The sequence below is a fragment of the Carassius carassius genome, chromosome 13 (assembly GCF_963082965.1).
Source record: "Carassius carassius chromosome 13, fCarCar2.1, whole genome shotgun sequence".
Taxonomy (NCBI): Eukaryota; Metazoa; Chordata; class Actinopteri; order Cypriniformes; family Cyprinidae; genus Carassius; species Carassius carassius.
Genome location: NC_081767.1, coordinates 5,462,234 through 5,484,518, shown reverse-complemented (window position 1 = coordinate 5,484,518; position 22,285 = coordinate 5,462,234). Strand labels below are relative to the sequence as shown.

General features: G+C 45.3%; 1 pseudogene; it reads right to left on the bottom strand.

The window, feature by feature from the left end:
- Nucleotides 1-1,857: 1,857 nt before the first annotated feature.
- Nucleotides 1,858-3,689, bottom strand: LOC132155501 (serine/threonine-protein kinase pim-3-like; annotated as a pseudogene).
- Between the last annotated feature and the right edge of the window lie 18,596 nt (nucleotides 3,690-22,285).

The window sequence follows — 22,285 nt, the reverse complement described above, 5'->3', positions numbered from 1 at the left end:
TTTTTTAATTCAGATCACACTTAAGTTTACTCAACATTATTATATTATATATATATTTAAAGTACAAAGGAGTATTTTATATAAGTATCTCTTCTTTGACCTCCGTGACGATGTCAGTTCATGATATTTTCATTCATGCAGACCAGGTGCATCCAATCTTGATAGTATACATATTAAATCAAATGAAAATTCTTGCCTGTGCCATTTCAGGATAAATAATAATGTAATTTAATTTTGACCTAGCTCCAGAGAATATTTTGAATACATTAGATTTCCATAAAACTCTGACGAATGAGAAGTTGACCAGATGATTTTTTCGAGCCCCATCCAAAACAACAAAACACTTTGACATTTGGAACGGTTGACTAAACAGAAACACAGCACATCCATTACCCTGCTCACTGCTGCCATGGGAAGACAGCCTTATGAATACCAATTTTTGTGCATGCACACATGTTTTGCGGTACCAATCAATTTCATAGCGGCCCTAAGATCCCGCTGGGACCCATCCCTGCATGCTCCAGTCCAGTCAGAACTGGCAGACCCCATGACAACCCCTGAGGTCAAGGGTCATGGGGAAAGGTTGCTTTTATCTGCTAATGAGGTCGGTACCTAGGGCTCCTAATGTCTCTCTCGCAGGCTGTCCCTCTTTCCCCGCTGCAGACCTGACACCGATGCCATCCGTCCCCGGCATGGAGGGATCGGAGCCGAAGGGGGACTGGTCCCGAGAGCAGAAAACAAAAGCTGCAGTTCTTCTCATGATAATATCCCCCGATCGGCTGGCCAAGAGATCTGATGGATTGTCAAAGATGGTAAATTTGACATCATTCTCTATTTTTTAGCAATTGTTTTTTTTTTTTGGAAGGTCATGAAAACATTATCATGGGAAAAAAATTACCTATTACTTCTGCTGCTGAGAAACCCAGAAATGTGAAAAAGGTCCATAGGAGAAACAGTTGCACTCATGCACATTGTTAACGAGTGTTTCTCAAAAGAACATGTCCTGATCATATTTCATTTTCAAAAATAAGAAACTATATTTTGCTTCAAGAAAATAAAACTTATTCTAAAGATTGTATGCATCGTTGAGCAATGACAATATATCCATTACGATAAAGCACATTTGCCTCTCAGATTCTCATTATTGTGATATGTATGAATAGTTTAAGTACTTTTTTAATTTTAGAGATAACAGCAATCAAAACATTTCCATTTATTTACAGTTACAAGAACACTATAGTGTTATTGTTACTGTAAATTAATGGGAAAAAATATTTACTAAAGTACCTTGAAAAACAATTTTAAATGCATTTAAAATAAAAATAATTTTTTGGGGTAGTAATTAAAATAAAGATTACTACAATACGTTTTACAAGAAAATACTCTTCAGTCTTTCTACAAAATGTCTGCTTAATTCCTACTTGAAGTTTCTTTGTAATTATTTGTGTAATTTACTAGCAATTTTAGACTGAAAAAAGTTTCTACACCATTTTCAGTACTCTTTATACAAGTATGAATATATGAGTATTTATACTTCAAATGTTTGTAAATAGACATATATTGAATGGAACAGGAGCATTTGTATGAAAAATGATCTGGACATGTTCTTGAATAGTTTTGATTCCAAAATCTCATACACCCCATCATGTTGTAAAGGCCTGAGAAAAGAGTCCATTAACTCCTGATTTAGCCTGAGTGTCATGTAGATGCTTTTGTGAAGTGACAATCTCTGTGAAGAGACATCACCAGCCTCCTCCATCTCTCTCTCACTCTCTCTTTTCTGGGGGATAGTTTGGAGAGGTTTTCCGTCACATGTGTACGAGCTGCGAGGCTTTTGTCTTCAACATCAACATCAACATCCCACTCCTCCTGTGACCCATGCTTTGACTGTATGTGTATTCAGAGCCAGTGAGCAATGGACTTTCATAATAACAAAAACTATTAACGTGTGATAAAATAATTGTTGCCGTTAATCAATTAAAGCGTTAATGTGACAATAACACTTTAACTTAATATATATTCTAGTTTAAAACAGCTTTTCTGGGATATTTTGAACTGCACAGGATAGACATGGTCGTAGACTGGGCCTCTGATACTGGTGCAACTATTGCAGGAACCATTGGAGAGCTGAAGATACAACAACTTCTGAGGTGGTCTTATGTGGTGACCTGAAACAAAACAGAAATAAATACAGTATTATTACATTTGTAAATACACTACGAATGACATTTTATAAGGTAAAACCTACAACTTATTAAATCTAACAATAAAAGAAAAAGCGAGAAAACTTGATTTGAAAATTGAAATTTGAAAAGAAAAATTTTAAATATGTCAAATTATTTTAAGGTGATCTTAGGTTTAGTACCGTAAACCACTTGTGGGAAAGGATTTTACTCCAGTTGAATTCGGTTCTTTGGCTTTATTTGCAGGAGAACGCGGAGCAATCTGCAGCATTCTGTGCAGAAAGATGAGAGGGACGTCTGAATATTACCTTAAACTTAACACCTGCTTTAATTTAATGATCATATTAGCTGTATGATCTGAGTTCAGGCATTAGAAATTAAGAAAACTTCATGCATTTTCTAACGCCATCTTTCAGAAAGCCACTTGTCCCTGTTTTGTATTTAAAATGATAACTGAACTCTTATCGTTTGACAGACCAGTTTTGGACCAGAGGTTCAGTTTGAGGATGTGCAGATCTAAGAAACTTGGATAATATCCAGCCACTATTTTAAATAACAGAACCCCCAGTGACCAAACCGTCGCAGGCTTGCCGTGGTACTTTCCCTTTATGTGAAACTCAGGAGGGGAGTATGTTGCTGTGCCTGGAAGCAAAAGATTTTGTTAGATGCGCAACAGGTTCACAACAGTGACGAGATCCATGACTGTAACAGTGTCGTAATTCTACTGTATATATATCGGGTGCTTCTTGTTGTTTTGGTGACTCATGCCTGGTCAACTCAAAATATAATCGTCACTAGAGTTGTAGCTTTTAGATACAGTAGATACCAGAGTATGACATGTAGACTGTTGTCCTCAGAATATCCCCACACCCAAAGTCAATTAGTTTGACTTCAAGTGTCTGGTTGTTGATGAGAAGGTTGTTCAGTTTGATGTCACGGTGGAACACTTGGCGCTGGCAGCACACGTTCGCAGCCTGAGCCACCTGCATCATGACTCGCCGTGCTAAGCTCTCGTTGAGACTTCCACCCTGACGCCCCACAAAGTCTTCCAAAGTCTCGCAAGGAGAGGGACATTCAAGGATCATGACGAAATGGTCATCGTAGTCCTTCCAGTCCAGCAGCTGGATGATCTCTGGCACTCTGGGGCCTTTATTTGCCAGGATTGTGAGGGCGATCTCCAGTGGAACAAGTTGCTGATATCCAGGCTAAAAGAAAGACGTTGGTAAGATAGAAGTTATTTTCCAAATAAATCCACTTAATCCAGTTTTCCTACTAGTTAGTGAGAGGAGAACAGAGAGAGAGTGCATCTTACTTACAATGTATAAACTTTCCCTGTAGTTTTTGGTCTTATTAACATATTTGACCGCCACCTGATCAAGAAAACAAACAATTAACTTGTGAAGAGGCCACCATTAAATCTAAACAGACAAGTTTTGTAAAGTTGAATTGAATTTAAGTCCAACCAGGACAAAAAGATACACTGAGAGGCCTTGCAAACAATAGCATGACATCACAGAAGTATAAAGATGAGACGGGGCAAAATCACTTCGCTAGATAAGTTTTCATCAAGTTTTCACTTACTTTAAGGACATCCTCCAAACGTCTCGCCTCATACACAGAACCAAATCCACCTTCACCCAGCAGATCACCCAGCTGGTAGTGGCTGGAAATGAAGTCTGTTACAAGATAAAACAACTGCAGTTTTAAACATTTGTTATAGTTATTATTCCATTTGATTTTATATACAATCTTAAATTACAGATTTAGTGATAATATTTTCATCAGTAGACACTGAATATGTTCATGTTATTATTTGTCACCCCTAAACTATGTGCATATAAAATAACAAAAACTATTTTTTTTTACATTTCCTGGATGAAAGATCTGATCATGACCTTAATCCATTTTGAAGTTGATTTATATAAAATTTCCAATTTAACACATTTTATCAATTCTTCATTGAGGAAACCTTAAAAATTAGACCAAATTAGACCAATTAGAGACCAAACAAGATGCTTAAAAGCTATTATTATCTTAATTTAAAACTAGAATGATTCAACTGAGTGATTAATGAATGTCCTAGTAATGGATGTGTAGGTATGAATGATGACTGGTCATGGTCATGATATTTACCATCACTGTATCTGGCTTTCTGTTCTTTCTGGTTCTTCACTCCCTCACTCTGCTCTTGCTCTTGCTGCAGCTCTTCTTCACCCTGAACTGGGTTCAAGCTGCGCTTCAGATGTTTCTTCACAGCTCCAAACAAAGAGGCCACCCTCCACCACTTCTTTTTCTTCTTCACTTTCTCCATCACCTTCCTCTCCTGGTCGTTTCCCACAGCAGCATCAGCAGTGCTCTCGTGAGGATGTTGTTCCTCTGTGCTGCTGCTGGGTTTTGGGGGTGTGCTGAGATCACATCCGTGACTTTCTGGGCCTCTATTTGCCAGGATTATGAGATCCTTCTCCTCTGGAAGACGGTGTGGAGATCCAAACTTTAAGAGAGACAGTTTTTACAATGGTAAGGTGAAAGTTGTTTTCCAAATGAGGATTTAGTTACTCTACTGAAATAAATTACTGTTTGTTTGTTTGTTTTAAAACAGAGGAGAAGTGCATCCTACTAACAGTGTATAAACCTTCCACGTCTTCATCAGTCTTGTTAAGATGTTTCACAGACACCTGATCAAGAAAATGAACAACTTACCTCATGTGTAGAGACCTCATCATTCCTGTCATAAAATCTATGCTACATTTTGTAAAGTTTGATTTAATTTAAACCCAACCTGGACAAAAAGATACACTGAGAGGCCTTGCTAACAATATAATTATATAACCAAATGATGAAGATAAGACAGGACTAAATGTATTTGCTAGCTAGGCAAGTTTTCATTCATCTTTTACTTACTTCAGGGTCATCCTTCAAATGTGTCGCCTCAGCATCAAATCCACCTTCACACAGCTGATCACTCACGAGGTTGTGTCTGACAGTGTAGTCTGTTAAAAGATGAAACAACTGCAGTTAACCTATAAGTTCAAATATTTGTATTATTCAATTTTATTTCATATATAATCTCATAGAATTATTTTAAAACATATCCTGGATCTTGCCCTTGATCAGTCTACAAGTTTCTTTATTTATTATTGTGCTTATGTGAATGTTTTTATTTAAGATTCCCCTGATTTGACTTCTCTATATTGAGGAAACATTAAAAAGATAGGAAAAGGGTATTGAAGACTAAATAAAAAAGCTATTATTATCTATCCTCTAGATTAATTTACTACAAATGTAGTCCAGGAATAAATGATGACTTTTTGATGCAACGTACAGAGCTTCAGTAAACTGTGCAACATATTCTTATGAGCTGATCATTGATTTACCATCACTGCATCTGTCTTTACAATGGTTCTGGTTCTTCACTCCCTCACTCTGCTCTTGCTCTTGCTGCAGCTCTACTTCACCCTGAACTGGGTTCGAGCTGCGCTTCAGATGTTTCTTCACAGCTCCAAACAAAGAAGACAACCTCCACCACTTCTTTTTCTTCTTCCCTTTCTCCATCACCTTCCTCTCCTGGTCGTTTCCCTCAGCAGCATCAGCAGTGCTCTCGTGAGGATGTTGTTCCTCTGTGCTGCTGCTGGGGTTTGGGGGGGGTGTTGAGATCACACACCTGACTCTCCGTCAACGGATGAACTCGACAAGGTCGCTGAAACATTGTTGTCAAAATCGATAACAATCGCTGAAAATAACTGCTCAGTTTCACTCACCGCTGCTACTAAACCCACAAAATGATTTCATGGCCTTATAAGTTCTACGAAATCGAATTCTTTCTGTGACGTCACAATAACCCGCGCGGCCTTTTTTTTGACGCCGCTGGGGCCTGATTCACCAAGCATTCTTAAGAATTTTTTTTCTTAACTGCCATGTTCTCCTTCTAACTAAAGGGGATAAAAGGTATGCAATTTTTTTGCATTTCCACGAATTTTTATTTTTTTTTTACAAAACAAGTCAGACAGGGAGTTCATTTTAAATTTTAGCCAACAAATAAATACATAATCTTTGGCGGTATTAAGCACACGTGCAGCGCGTGCACACTTCATCTCCTGACAGGCTCTTCATTCAAAAACATGCGCGTTTATTGTGATTATTAAGTGTTTTTTCATTGAGTTTATCAGCGAGTCTTCAGCAACAACCATATCGGGTGCCGTTTGTAAAGCTGCTCATGCTGAAAATAACAGCAACATTTTGTCACATTTAGCTTCAAACAATGTTTAAAAAACTGGTATGAATTTTTGACGGTCACTTTTTAGCACATTTACAGCAATATTTATCAACTCGGAGATATTTTAAATAGTTAAATATAAATATTAAATGTTACACCTAAATGTTAAATGTTAAATCTAAATGCTAAATCTAAATCTAAATGTTAAATCTAAATCTAAATGTTAAATCTAAATGTTAAATATAAATATAAAATCTAAATGTTAAATTTAAATCTAAATGTTAAATTTAAATCTAAATGTTAAATCTAAATGTTAAATATAAATATAAATCTAAATGTTAAATCTAAATGTTAAATATAAATATAAATATAAATGTTCAATCTAAATGTTAAATCTAAATCTAAATCTAAATGTTGAATCTAAATGTTTCGGTTGAAACTAAATATTTAGCTAATATGCAAATTCAAAATGCCGGAAGTGCCAAAATAAAAGCTCGATGAGGTCAGTGTGTGTTTATAGCATTGTGTTAAATAAGGAACAAATAAAAATCATCTCATCCGAGGAAATTGACTCTTGGACATGGATTATCTTGATAAATACTACCTAAAGTAATAAACACGTTTGGAGAAACTGTATTTGAAGAGTACGCTAGTGTATGTAGATATTAATGTTAGGGAACAATGTGAGAGATGTGTACGTTTAGTTTTATTATCTGATCCACACTCCGGAACAGAAGAGGGCGGTATTGCGCCAATAAGCTGGATGCCAACCGCCGTTAAACTGGGAAGAAGACGAATATGACGGCTTGCTGTGTGTTACAATGGTGAGAATATTTTTTGTTCACGAAATAATTATTTAAATTTAATAGTACAAGTTATTTTCATACAGTGGTATTGATTTGGAGTTAATAATCTATTAAATCTGAGGTGTAAAGTCAGCAACATATAAGCAAAAGGTGTAAAGACGCTATTCTCCGGTTTCACAGGCAAGACTAATTGAGCCATGGCCTGATCCTGGCTTAATCTAAACCCTGTTTGTTACTTACATAATATAGCATATTTGTGATTGTGCTGTAAAAACACGTTTTATAATGAATAACTAACAGGGGAGCTCCATTAAGTACACGACTCAAAAGTGGATTTACATAAACCATATATACATCTTGAAGACTATTACTAAATGTCTATCATCTGGCAGGATAGTCTTTGATAAGTATTGTAGATGAGCACATTTAACAGACATGAAACAGGCATCTGAGTTCACTCATTGTTGTCAACACTGCTTTAGATGAGTGTAAGTCATAAGCGCCGATTTATGTTTTTCTCCGTGGGTGCTCAAGGGCGCACGCCATTTAAAAAGTAAAAAAAAATAGACTAGGCTATTCAAAAAATATTGCATTTCAGAACCTTAGGCTAATGGACAGCGGCCGATACAAACAAACACAACAGCGTCACTTATCAAAAATACAAACAGGATTGGAGATGAAAAGTTTAACTGACACGTAACCGCTAATGCGTTCAGATTCTTGGGAAATTAATGTTTTGTAAATATTGATTAAAAAACTATTGCGAAAGGACAGCGTTTCCATTAACCGATTGTTGCGACTAAAATAATGCGTTTCTGGGAATGTCTACCTCCTTTATGTTTCGAGGTTTCTTTTGATAGTGGCATGGCTTTTCTTTGAGGTTTCGAATCCATTATTCATATAGGCTAAAAAAATATTTTTTTTATTTTATGTATTTAACAAAGAACTCGTATTCTGTCCAAAAGTAGGCTACTTTTGTGTCCATTAGTTTTTCCTCTTTTAAACCGTATATAGGCCTATACTTGAGCAGAAAAATGTTCCCATTTAAACCCTGTTACGAACTTTAAGGAGTCTAGGGAATGTACCGTAACATTTACATTTTAACGTACTGCTGGGTATGAAATGAGGTGGAAGAACATGACAGACAAAACTTTGAAAGAGAAAAAATACTGGACGTTTATTCACAAAAAGCCAAAGCCACTAGATCCAGTAAAATAACAATAATAATGTGCGCTATGTACAAGGTGAATATGTAAACAAACAAACAAAATGAGAAAAGAACGAAAGCGGCGCCAAAGGAAAAAACAAAATGTAAGAAAACAATCCTTAATCTAAACCGAATCTAACCAAAGCAAAATGTAGCAAATAAACCGAAATCTTCAGTGCATCTGGCACCTTAACTAAACTGTCTAACAAAAACAGAAATACAATGTGTGGCGCCAGGGGCGGCCTTAAGCATCTGGGGGCCCGTTTCAATAACTAATATGGGGCCCTGCCCACATAAAATGTAGACATAATAGAGCAGAAAAAGCAAGGATTCCTGTTGGTTTGCATCATATTATTTTATTACTCGCACTTTCAGCTTCATTAAAAGGCAGCTTTATACAAACTATATACAATACAGCGTTTTACGTTGGAATAAGCCTCGCCCTTTCACGCAGGGCAACATCACTGATTATTTGATTTGCGCAGTAGCTATATTTTTAGCTGTCTGGGCTGACTTAAAAAAAAAAAAAAACAGCTCAAACATCCCCTCAACTTGCCGTATTACGGAGCCCGGGAAGTCACCTGTGTAAGTAAAAATAATTTTTAAAAAATCCGTGACGACGGTTTTGGCAATCCGTGCGCCCTAAACCGTACTCACGAATTCTCAAACTGTTCCCTCGGTTTAACAAATCGTGCCCACGGATTAATAAACCGTACCCACGAGTTTCTAACCCACGCTCTCAGATTTGTAAACAGTGCCTGCAGTTTCTGAAATCTGTACCCACGAATTCATAAACCGTGCCCACGCTTTCGCAATCCGTTCTCACGGGTTTGTAAAATGTACTCACGGATTTGTGGCTCACTCATTTTAGAAGAACACCAGGAGACCGTTGTTAACGAATCTTATTGTATATTGTTTTATTGTGTATTAAGTGGAATACATCAAATTGTCTTAACTGCGTCTAACGGGTATGGGTGAATATACAATTTAATATGAATGGCATGCATCAAAATATTTTGCTTATTTGTGATAATCTTAACACTTTAGTATTTTAAAATACTAAATAACAAAAATAACAAAAGCGTCTTCTAATGTAGCCTATAAAATGTAATAATAATAATAATGATTATTATTATTTTTATTATTATTAGAGTTTATAACTATAAATGAGTTAACTCAAGACAGCTATATGTGTCGGGTCTCGGGGCTAATCACCTGTCTTTTTGGTTTGGGTGTGTGTGTGTTGGGATGGTTTGACAGCTCACCGCGTCTGCCTGTTTGTGTTTTCCCCGCCTCCCTTGTTTCCCCGTTGTTAACCTTAATTACTCGCCACCTGTTCTCTATGTCCTTCTAATTTTTTCCCCTTTATTATTCCCTGTGTTTCTCTGTCTATTGTCAGACTGTTGTTATTCGTTCCAATAGCTCCGATCATCTAGCAGCTCTTTGTACTCACCCTGTCGTGTCTTGTCCTCAGGCTCCAGTGTGTTTAGCTCATTTCTCTGCTCTAGTTCTTACAAGCCCAGAGCTCCTAGTAGCTTCTGCTGTTCGTCCTGTCACTGCGAGTGAAGCCTGTGAAACGTGACTCATCTGCTGTTCATCCTGTCACTGCGAGTGAAACCTGTGAAACGTGACTCATCTGCTGTTCATCCTGTCACTGCGAGTGAAACCTGTGAAACGTGACTCATCTGCTGTTCATCCTGTCACTGCGAGTGAAACCTGTGGAACGTGACTCTTTCTTCTCTGTCTCCGCTTTGTGAATAAAGCCTTGAGTTTACCCGCACCTGAATCCAGCCTGCTTTCTCCTGACAGAACAGTCTGACCTCATTATGGATTCAGCGGGATCTGGTCCGCTTCGCTCGGCTCTCGCTCAACAGGGAGTGTTGATCGGGCAGCATGCCACTCAGCTCAACACCACCGCGCTGAATGTGGAAGTTCTCAGTGCCCGCGTCTCCGAACTCCTCACACGGGTGGACGATCTTCAGCAAGAGGCAACGAGCCGGGGTCCCGTTTCTCACACCGGTATGTCACATGAGTCCGAACCCCATGCCAACAATCCGCCGGTCTACGATGGCGATCCTAACGCCTGTCAAGCGTTTCTCTCCCAATGCTCGCTGGTGTTTTCTCTGCAGCCCCGGCGTTACGCTAATGAAGAGACCAAGGTGGCTTACGTCCTTACACTCCTCTCGGGCCGTGCCCGCGAATGGGGAATCGCCGTTTGGAGATCGCGGGCTCCCTGTTGTGCCACTTTCGCGGATTTCAGTCAGGAGATGGCCAAATTGTTTGATCGCTCTGCTCAGGGTGACGAGGCGGCGGCCCAGTTATCACGACTGTCACAGGGGAGGAGCTCCGTCACTGACTATGCTATCCAGTTCCAGACTTTAGCTGCGGCATGCGGCTGGAATGAGAGCGCGCTGCGCGCTCGTTTTCTTGAGGGGTTGGATTTCGCCATTTCGGATGAACTCGCGGCCATAGAGCTCCCGCGGGAATTGGATAGGCTCATTAGTCTCGCGCTCCGCATTGAGGGTCGTCTCAGCCGGCACCGCAAACAGTGACAAACACCCGCCCCGTGGCGCCACCTAGAGTCCTCTTCAGCCAGTTTTGCCAGCCGACAGCCCTCGGAGGAGGAGCCCATGCAGTTGGGTCGTCTACGGCTTACACCACGGCAGAAGCAGGAGCGTCTGTTGTCGGGGGCGTGTCTATACTGCGGCAAGGGAGGCCACTTCGCCCTATAGTGCCCATTAAAGGGCCAGGGTCCACCAGTGAGGCGGAGCGTCCTGGTGGGCACGGTTCTCAGCTCAAGCTCTCCTGCAACACGCACTCAGCTGCCGTTCCAACTCTCCTTCCAGAGTCGTTTACACACTGAACTCGCCCTTGTGGACTCAGGGGCTGAGGGGAACTTCCTTGATGCTGCCTCTGCTCAACGTTGGAGAATCCCGCTTGTTCCTTTAGTTAGTCCCGTTTCAGCATGGTCATTAGCTAGCCGTCCCCTTACCACCATCACCCACGTCACTCCCAAGATAGACCTCCATATTGCTGGCAGTCATCATGAGCAGATTGAACTGTTTATTATTGATTCCCCTAAGGCTCCTTTAATTCTGGGACACCCATGGTTGCAAAAGCACAATCCCCACATTGATTGGGTCTATAATTCTGTTTTAGCCTGGAGTCAGTCTTGTCACGTGTCATGTTTGGGTGCTGCTTTTTGTCCTGTCTCTGTGTCTTGTGTTCCTCAGGAGGATCCCTCTGACCTGACTGGTGTTCCGGCGGAGTACCATGATCTTCGGGCGGTCTTCAGTAGGGCCCGGGCCACCTCGCTACCTCCGCATCGCCCCTACGACTGTGCCATTGATCTCCTCCCGGGCTCTTCTCCGCCTAAGGGTCGTTTATATTCCCTTTCAGGTCCAGAGAGAGAGGCCATGGACAAGTACATACGTGAGTCACTTCAGGCTGGGCTCATCCGCCATTCCTCCTCTCCCGCTGGTGCAGGGTTTTTCTTTGTTCAGAAGAAGGACGGCTCCCTGCGGCCTTGTATTGATTACAGAGGTTTGAATGACATTACTATCAAGAACAGGTACCCCCTACCTTTAATGTCTTCTGCTTTTGAATTATTACAGGGAGCTCGGGTCTTCACCAAGTTAGACCTGCGCAACGCCTACCACTTGGTGCGCATTCGGGAGGGGGATGAGTGGAAGACGGCATTTAACACCCCTTTCGGGACACTACGAGTACTTGGTTCTTCCGTTTGGTCTGACCAATGCTCCAGCCGTTTTCCAGGGACTCGTCAACAGCGTGTTGGGTGAAATGATTAATCAATTTGTCTTTGTGTATTTGGATGATATTTTGATTTTTTCTTCTTCTCTCCAATTACACACCCAGCATGTCAGACGGGTTCTCCAGCGGTTACTAGAGAACCAGTTGTTTGTCAAGGCGGAGAAGTGCGAATTCCACGCTGAGTCTGTTACGTTCCTTGGCCATATTATTTCTACGGAGGGGATCAAGCCTGATCCCGCTAAGAATGAAGCTGTTGCCCAGTGGCCGGTCCCTGACTCCCGGAAGGCTCTGCAGCGTTTCCTGGGTTTTGCCAACTTCTACCGACGTTACATCCGGAATTTTGGTCAAATCGCTGCACCGCTGACAGCCTTAACCTCCACTAAGGTGTCCTTCAGGTGGAACCGGGAGGCGCAGGTAGCCTTTGACATTTTAAAGTCCCGTTTTGTCTCTGCACCTGTTCTGATGGTTCCAGATCCGGAGGCCCAGTTCATTGTCGAGGTTGACGCTTCGGACGTTGGGGTTGGCGCAGTTCTATCTCAGCGTTCCCTCCATGATGGGAAGGTTCATCCTTGTGCTTTCTTCTCTCGTCGTCTCAGCCCTGCAGAACGTAACTATGACATCGGCACCAGAGAGCTGCTGGCGGTACGATTGGCCTTGGGTGAGTGGCGTCATTGGTTGGAGGGGTCAGCGCAGCCCTTCTTGGTCTGGACGGATCACAAGAACCTTGAATACATCCGTTCGGCCAAGAGGCTGAGCTCGCGTCAGGCCCGCTGGGCGCTCTTCTTTGCCAGATTCAACTTCACCCTCTCGTACCGGCCGGGATCTAAGAACACCAAGCCTGATGCCCTCTCTCGCCTGTTTGGTGCTCCGGGGGGGGAGTTCGCGGCCGAGGCCATCCTTCCTGAGGGGGTGGTGGTCGGGGCTCTTTCGTGGGGTATCGAGCAGCGAGTTGAGGAGGCCGGTCGAGGGGTGCAGGTGCCGGGAGAGTGCCCGGCGGGCAGGTTGCCGGTGCCGGCTGCGCTGCGCTCTGAGGTCCTTGAGTGGGGTCACTCATCCAGGTTAGTCTGCCATCCAGGTATTCGGAGAACGTTGTCTGCCATCCGACAGCGTTTTTGGTGGCCTACTATGGCCGCAGATGTTAGACAGTTTGTGTTGGCCTGCCCCACATGTGCCCAAAGTAAGCCTGTCAATCGCCCTCCTGATGGTCTACTGCATCCTCTCCCTATCCCTTCCCGTCCTTGGTCACACATTGCCCTTGATTTCGTCTCTGGGCTTCCTCCGTCAAAGGGAAACACTGTAGTTCTCACGGTGGTGGATCGCTTTTCCAAAGCGGTTCATTTTATTCCCCTGTCCAAGCTACCCTCCGCCTGGGAGACCGCTCAACTGGTGGTGGATCACGTCTTCCGTCTCCACGGGTTACCGGTGGATGTGGTTTCTGATAGGGGTCCCCAGTTCGTCTCCCGGTTCTGGAGGGAGTTTTGTAGACAGATTGGGGCCTCTGCAAGTCTGTCATCTGGTTTTCATCCTCAGACCAATGGGCAGTGTGAGCGGGCCAACCAGGATCTAGGAAGAATGCTCCGCTGTCTAGCATCCAACAATCCGAGTTCCTGGTGTCAGCAGCTCTCCTGGGCAGAATACGCCCATAACACCCTTCCTGCGGCCGCGTCAGGTATGTCCCCTTTTGAGTGTGCTGTTGGTTATAATCCACCTCTGTTCCCATCACAGGAACCCGACGCAGCGGTTCCATCTGCCCTGGCTTTCGTCCAGCGCTGCCGTCGCACCTGGGAGAGAGTCAGGAGGATTTTGGTCCAAACCTCTGACAGAACCAAGGCTGCAGCTGATCGTCGCCGGTCCTCTCCTCCTACCTATGTGTGTGGTCAACGGCTTTGGCTCTCTACCAAGGATCTGCCTCTCCGGGCGCCTTCTCGTAAGCTGGCACCCAGATTCATTGGGCCTTTCCGCATCACCAAGGTGGTTAGTCCGGTGGCGATCAGGCTCAAGCTCCCTCCTACTCTTGGTCGGGTTCACCCGGTGTTTCATGTTTCCAGGGTCAAGCCTGTGTTCTCTTCCCCCCTTAATCCTGCTTGCAGTCACCCCACCCCCCACCCCCTCGTCTTGTGGATGGATCTCCTACCTATACGGTTAAGAGATTACTCGATGAGCGGCGCCGCGGCAGGGGGTTTCAGTATCTTGTGGACTGGGAGGGGTATGGTCCAGAGGAGAGGTGTTGGGTGCCGTCCCGGGACATTCTGGACCGCTCGTTGATTGAGGACTTCCGGCGGCATCGAGGTAGGCCCCTTCCTAGAGCGCCAGGTGACGCTCCTGGGAGGGGGGGTACTGTCGGGTCTCGGGCTAATCACCTGTCTTTTTGGTTTGGGTGTGTGTGTGTTGGGATGGTTTGACAGCTCACCGCGTCTGCCTGTTTGTGTTTTCCCCGCCTCCCTTGTTTCCCCGTTGTTAACCTTAATTACTCGCCACCTGTTCTCTATGTCCTTCTAATTTTTTCCCCTTTATTATTCCCTGTGTTTCTCTGTCTATTGTCAGACTGTTGTTATTCGTTCCAATAGCTCCGATCATCTAGCAGCTCTTTGTACTCACCCTGTCGTGTCTTGTCCTCAGGCTCCAGTGTGTTTAGCTCATTTCTCTGCTCTAGTTCTTACAAGCCCAGAGCTCCTAGTAGCTTCTGCTGTTCGTCCTGTCACTGCGAGTGAAGCCTGTGAAACGTGACTCATCTGCTGTTCATCCTGTCACTGCGAGTGAAACCTGTGAAACGTGACTCATCTGCTGTTCATCCTGTCACTGCGAGTGAAACCTGTGAAACGTGACTCATCTGCTGTTCATCCTGTCACTGCGAGTGAAACCTGTGGAACGTGACTCTTTCTTCTCTGTCTCCGCTTTGTGAATAAAGCCTTGAGTTTACCCGCACCTGAATCCAGCCTGCTTTCTCCTGACAGAACAGTCTGACCTCATTATGGATTCAGCGGGATCTGGTCCGCTTCGCTCGGCTCTCGCTCAACAGGGAGTGTTGATCGGGCAGCATGCCACTCAGCTCAACACCACCGCGCTGAATGTGGAAGTTCTCAGTGCCCGCGTCTCCGAACTCCTCACACGGGTGGACGATCTTCAGCAAGAGGCAACGAGCCGGGGTCCCGTTTCTCACACCGGTATGTCACACGAGTCCGAACCCCATGCCAACAATCCGCCGGTCTACGATGGCGATCCTAACGCCTGTCAAGCGTTTCTCTCCCAATGCTCGCTGGTGTTTTCTCTGCAGCCCCGGCGTTACGCTAATGAAGAGACCAAGGTGGCTTACGTCCTTACACTCCTCTCGGGCCGTGCCCGCGAATGGGGAATCGCCGTTTGGAGATCGCGGGCTCCCTGTTGTGCCACTTTCGCGGATTTCAGTCAGGAGATGGCCAAATTGTTTGATCGCTCTGCTCAGGGTGACGAGGCGGCGGCCCAGTTATCACGACTGTCACAGGGGAGGAGCTCCGTCACTGACTATGCTATCCAGTTCCAGACTTTAGCTGCGGCATGCGGCTGGAATGAGAGCGCGCTGCGCGCTCGTTTTCTTGAGGGGTTGGATTTCGCCATTTCGGATGAACTCGCGGCCATAGAGCTCCCGCGGGAATTGGATAGGCTCATTAGTCTCGCGCTCCGCATTGAGGGTCGTCTCAGCCGGCACCGCAAACAGTGACAAACACCCGCCCCGTGGCGCCACCTAGAGTCCTCTTCAGCCAGTTTTGCCAGCCGACAGCCCTCGGAGGAGGAGCCCATGCAGTTGGGTCGTCTACGGCTTACACCACGGCAGAAGCAGGAGCGTCTGTTGTCGGGGGCGTGTCTATACTGCGGCAAGGGAGGCCACTTCGCCCTATAGTGCCCATTAAAGGGCCAGGGTCCACCAGTGAGGCGGAGCGTCCTGGTGGGCACGGTTCTCAGCTCAAGCTCTCCTGCAACACGCACTCAGCTGCCGTTCCAACTCTCCTTCCAGAGTCGTTTACACACTGAACTCGCCCTTGTGGACTCAGGGGCTGAGGGGAACTTCCTTGATGCTGCCTCTGCTCAACGTTGGAGAATCCCGCTTGTTCCTTTAGTTAGTCCCGTTTCAGCATGGTCATTAGCTAGCCGTCCCCTTACCACCATCACCCACGTCACTCCCAAGATAGACCTCCATATTGCTGGCAGTCATCATGAGCAGATTGAACTGTTTATTATTGATTCCCCTAAGGCTCCTTTAATTCTGGGACACCCATGGTTGCAAAAGCACAATCCCCACATTGATTGGGTCTATAATTCTGTTTTAGCCTGGAGTCAGTCTTGTCACGTGTCATGTTTGGGTGCTGCTTTTTGTCCTGTCTCTGTGTCTTGTGTTCCTCAGGAGGATCCCTCTGACCTGACTGGTGTTCCGGCGGAGTACCATGATCTTCGGGCGGTCTTCAGTAGGGCCCGGGCCACCTCGCTACCTCCGCATCGCCCCTACGACTGTGCCATTGATCTCCTCCCGGGCTCTTCTCCGCCTAAGGGTCGTTTATATTCCCTTTCAGGTCCAGAGAGAGAGGCCATGGACAAGTACATACGTGAGTCACTTCAGGCTGGGCTCATCCGCCATTCCTCCTCTCCCGCTGGTGCAGGGTTTTTCTTTGTTCAGAAGAAGGACGGCTCCCTGCGGCCTTGTATTGATTACAGAGGTTTGAATGACATTACTATCAAGAACAGGTACCCCCTACCTTTAATGTCTTCTGCTTTTGAATTATTACAGGGAGCTCGGGTCTTCACCAAGTTAGACCTGCGCAACGCCTACCACTTGGTGCGCATTCGGGAGGGGGATGAGTGGAAGACGGCATTTAACACCCCTTTCGGGACACTACGAGTACTTGGTTCTTCCGTTTGGTCTGACCAATGCTCCAGCCGTTTTCCAGGGACTCGTCAACAGCGTGTTGGGTGAAATGATTAATCAATTTGTCTTTGTGTATTTGGATGATATTTTGATTTTTTCTTCTTCTCTCCAATTACACACCCAGCATGTCAGACGGGTTCTCCAGCGGTTACTAGAGAACCAGTTGTTTGTCAAGGCGGAGAAGTGCGAATTCCACGCTGAGTCTGTTACGTTCCTTGGCCATATTATTTCTACGGAGGGGATCAAGCCTGATCCCGCTAAGAATGAAGCTGTTGCCCAGTGGCCGGTCCCTGACTCCCGGAAGGCTCTGCAGCGTTTCCTGGGTTTTGCCAACTTCTACCGACGTTACATCCGGAATTTTGGTCAAATCGCTGCACCGCTGACAGCCTTAACCTCCACTAAGGTGTCCTTCAGGTGGAACCGGGAGGCGCAGGTAGCCTTTGACATTTTAAAGTCCCGTTTTGTCTCTGCACCTGTTCTGATGGTTCCAGATCCGGAGGCCCAGTTCATTGTCGAGGTTGACGCTTCGGACGTTGGGGTTGGCGCAGTTCTATCTCAGCGTTCCCTCCATGATGGGAAGGTTCATCCTTGTGCTTTCTTCTCTCGTCGTCTCAGCCCTGCAGAACGTAACTATGACATCGGCACCAGAGAGCTGCTGGCGGTACGATTGGCCTTGGGTGAGTGGCGTCATTGGTTGGAGGGGTCAGCGCAGCCCTTCTTGGTCTGGACGGATCACAAGAACCTTGAATACATCCGTTCGGCCAAGAGGCTGAGCTCGCGTCAGGCCCGCTGGGCGCTCTTCTTTGCCAGATTCAACTTCACCCTCTCGTACCGGCCGGGATCTAAGAACACCAAGCCTGATGCCCTCTCTCGCCTGTTTGGTGCTCCGGGGGGGGAGTTCGCGGCCGAGGCCATCCTTCCTGAGGGGGTGGTGGTCGGGGCTCTTTCGTGGGGTATCGAGCAGCGAGTTGAGGAGGCCGGTCGAGGGGTGCAGGTGCCGGGAGAGTGCCCGGCGGGCAGGTTGCCGGTGCCGGCTGCGCTGCGCTCTGAGGTCCTTGAGTGGGGTCACTCATCCAGGTTAGTCTGCCATCCAGGTATTCGGAGAACGTTGTCTGCCATCCGACAGCGTTTTTGGTGGCCTACTATGGCCGCAGATGTTAGACAGTTTGTGTTGGCCTGCCCCACATGTGCCCAAAGTAAGCCTGTCAATCGCCCTCCTGATGGTCTACTGCATCCTCTCCCTATCCCTTCCCGTCCTTGGTCACACATTGCCCTTGATTTCGTCTCTGGGCTTCCTCCGTCAAAGGGAAACACTGTAGTTCTCACGGTGGTGGATCGCTTTTCCAAAGCGGTTCATTTTATTCCCCTGTCCAAGCTACCCTCCGCCTGGGAGACCGCTCAACTGGTGGTGGATCACGTCTTCCGTCTCCACGGGTTACCGGTGGATGTGGTTTCTGATAGGGGTCCCCAGTTCGTCTCCCGGTTCTGGAGGGAGTTTTGTAGACAGATTGGGGCCTCTGCAAGTCTGTCATCTGGTTTTCATCCTCAGACCAATGGGCAGTGTGAGCGGGCCAACCAGGATCTAGGAAGAATGCTCCGCTGTCTAGCATCCAACAATCCGAGTTCCTGGTGTCAGCAGCTCTCCTGGGCAGAATACGCCCATAACACCCTTCCTGCGGCCGCGTCAGGTATGTCCCCTTTTGAGTGTGCTGTTGGTTATAATCCACCTCTGTTCCCATCACAGGAACCCGACGCAGCGGTTCCATCTGCCCTGGCTTTCGTCCAGCGCTGCCGTCGCACCTGGGAGAGAGTCAGGAGGATTTTGGTCCAAACCTCTGACAGAACCAAGGCTGCAGCTGATCGTCGCCGGTCCTCTCCTCCTACCTATGTGTGTGGTCAACGGCTTTGGCTCTCTACCAAGGATCTGCCTCTCCGGGCGCCTTCTCGTAAGCTGGCACCCAGATTCATTGGGCCTTTCCGCATCACCAAGGTGGTTAGTCCGGTGGCGATCAGGCTCAAGCTCCCTCCTACTCTTGGTCGGGTTCACCCGGTGTTTCATGTTTCCAGGGTCAAGCCTGTGTTCTCTTCCCCCCTTAATCCTGCTTGCAGTCGCCCCACCCCCCACCCCCTCGTCTTGTGGATGGATCTCCTACCTATACGGTTAAGAGATTACTCGATGAGCGGCGCCGCGGCAGGGGGTTTCAGTATCTTGTGGACTGGGAGGGGTATGGTCCAGAGGAGAGGTGTTGGGTGCCGTCCCGGGACATTCTGGACCGCTCGTTGATTGAGGACTTCCGGCGGCATCGAGGTAGGCCCCTTCCTAGAGCGCCAGGTGACGCTCCTGGGAGGGGGGGTACTGTCGGGTCTCGGGCTAATCACCTGTCTTTTTGGTTTGGGTGTGTGTGTGTTGGGATGGTTTGACAGCTCACCGCGTCTGCCTGTTTGTGTTTTCCCCGCCTCCCTTGTTTCCCCGTTGTTAACCTTAATTACTCGCCACCTGTTCTCTATGTCCTTCTAATTTTTTCCCCTTTATTATTCCCTGTGTTTCTCTGTCTATTGTCAGACTGTTGTTATTCGTTCCAATAGCTCCGATCATCTAGCAGCTCTTTGTACTCACCCTGTCGTGTCTTGTCCTCAGGCTCCAGTGTGTTTAGCTCATTTCTCTGCTCTAGTTCTTACAAGCCCAGAGCTCCTAGTAGCTTCTGCTGTTCGTCCTGTCACTGCGAGTGAAGCCTGTGAAACGTGACTCATCTGCTGTTCATCCTGTCACTGCGAGTGAAACCTGTGAAACGTGACTCATCTGCTGTTCATCCTGTCACTGCGAGTGAAACCTGTGAAACGTGACTCATCTGCTGTTCATCCTGTCACTGCGATCTATCACTCTATCACCTATCACTTCTTCTCTGTCTCCGCTTTGTGAATAAAGCCTTGAGTTTACCCGCACCTGAATCCAGCCTGCTTTCTCCTGACAATATGTTTATTATAAAATAATTTATGAGCGCTTTATTTAAGCTAAAATTATGCAAAAAAATGTAGGCCTATTTTATCCAAAACTGTAAAAGTTTAGGTTATAGCCTATAAAAATAAAGCATTGATAAATTATTTTATGACAAACATATTACTGTATTACTAAGTGAACTCATTTATAGTTAAACACAAATAATAATCATAATAATAATAATAATTATTATTATTATTATTACATTTTACATATTTAGAAGACGCTTTTGTCCAAAACTTACAAAAAAGGAAAAAAACAATTCGTCAAATATCAGTCATAATACTGGTTAGAAAATAATAATAAAGTGTTAAGATTATCACAAATAAACAAAATATTTTGATGCACGCCATTCATATTAAATTGTATATTCACCCATACCCGTTAGACGCAGTTAAGACAATTTGATATTCCACTTAATACACAATAAAACAATATACAATAAGATTTGTTTACAACGTACCTCCTGGTGTTCTTCTAAAATGAGTGAGCCACAAATCCGTGAGTACATTTTACAAACCCGTGGGAACGGATTGCGAAAGCGTGGGCACGGTTTATGAATTAGTGGGTACAGATTTCAGAAACTGCAGGCACTGTTTACAAATCTGAGAGCGCGGGTTAGAAACTCGTGGGTATGGTTTATTAATCCGTGGGCACGATTTGTTAAACCGAGGGAACAGTTTGAGAATTCGTGAGTAGGCCTACGGTTTATAAACCCACGGATTGTTTTTTTTTTTTACTCACACAGGTGACTTCCCGGGCTCCGTAATACGTATAACAAAAGCAAAGAAGAAAAAGTGTCTAACTGACACTGAACCGAACTTCATAAATAAATAAATAACGATGTTTTCGCGTTATTTCAGCACCGTGGACAGCTCATCGGGCGGCGGGCGTAACGTTAGATTTTACCTGAACCCTTTTTAGAAATCCACCCTTCTGTGTTTGAGTGCTGAGAATGCCCTGATAAGCTCATCTTTGTCCAGCGATTTTGTCACCTCGTGCTCAATTGAAATCTGAGCGAGAGCTGACAGCCGCTCCTGGAGCATTGTTGACCTCAGGTGTGTTTTTATTAGCTTCAAGCGAGAGAAACTCCTCTCTCCGCTCGCTACAGTCACAGGCACTGTCATCATGAGTCGGAGAGCAATGCTGAGGTTTGGATACAATTCAACTAAATTGTTTCTGTAAATGTAGCTCATAATCTGCAGGCCAGTGGTTTCTTTTGCAGGCACGGCAGTAACAGCAGCCGAGATCTCGCGCACAAGGTCCTCAGCGTCCACATCGCAGAGGGTTTTTTCTATATTTGCGCAGCTTTCTTTGAGGGTGTAACTTTCCACGGCCCTTTTCATTTCCTCTCTACTATAAATGAAACCAAACAGACCATGAAATGTCTCCATCAACTTGAAGCGCTCACTAGTGCCTGCAATGGCAGAGTCCACTAGTGGGAGGAAAACATCTCTCCTGAACTTTTCCTCGGGTGTCACTGTCAAGGAAGGATCCGGATTTTGGGGCTCGTACGGAAACTGGCGTTTGGGTTTTCGGCCTCGTGTAGTGGGGAAGACCATTGGCATCTCCATCTCTTCCGCGATGTCTCTAGCATCTGTCAGGGCGGATGAAAGGCCGTTCTCTCTGTATTCCTTTAGGAATTTAAGAACATATCCCACCTCGTGCTGTAGCACATCAATCCCAACTTGTGGGCTCTGGAGCAGCTTGCTGACATGATTAACCTCATGTAGAATGTTGTACCAGATGATGACAGTAAGAAGGAATTTCCAGCTCGTTATCTCCTGTTCAAGACCTCTGGCAGCAGACGCAGTCTCACTGTCACCTGATAATAACAATAATGTTGTTTTCTTAAATTTCAACAATTTATAATGACGCTTCACAATGCCATGCGCCGCTGGCATTGTACTGAAACAGCTCAATATAATCCTGACACCGGGTGTTTTAAGTTTTTGAATGGTTAAAAACACCCTAATAGCCTAATACACTAAAATCATAGACTGTCTATCACAAAAAAAAACAAAAAAAAATATAACACAACACACACTCGACTCGTACATACCTTTTTTTGTTGCATGATCGACTAGTGAGAGAAGAGCTTCGCCGACAGCAGGAAGCTGATAGCGCAGCACTTTCACACTTTCCACGCGGCATTCCCATCGCGTGTTGGATAAGGCCTTTAGGGTCATCTGTGGCACGTTTGTCTTGAA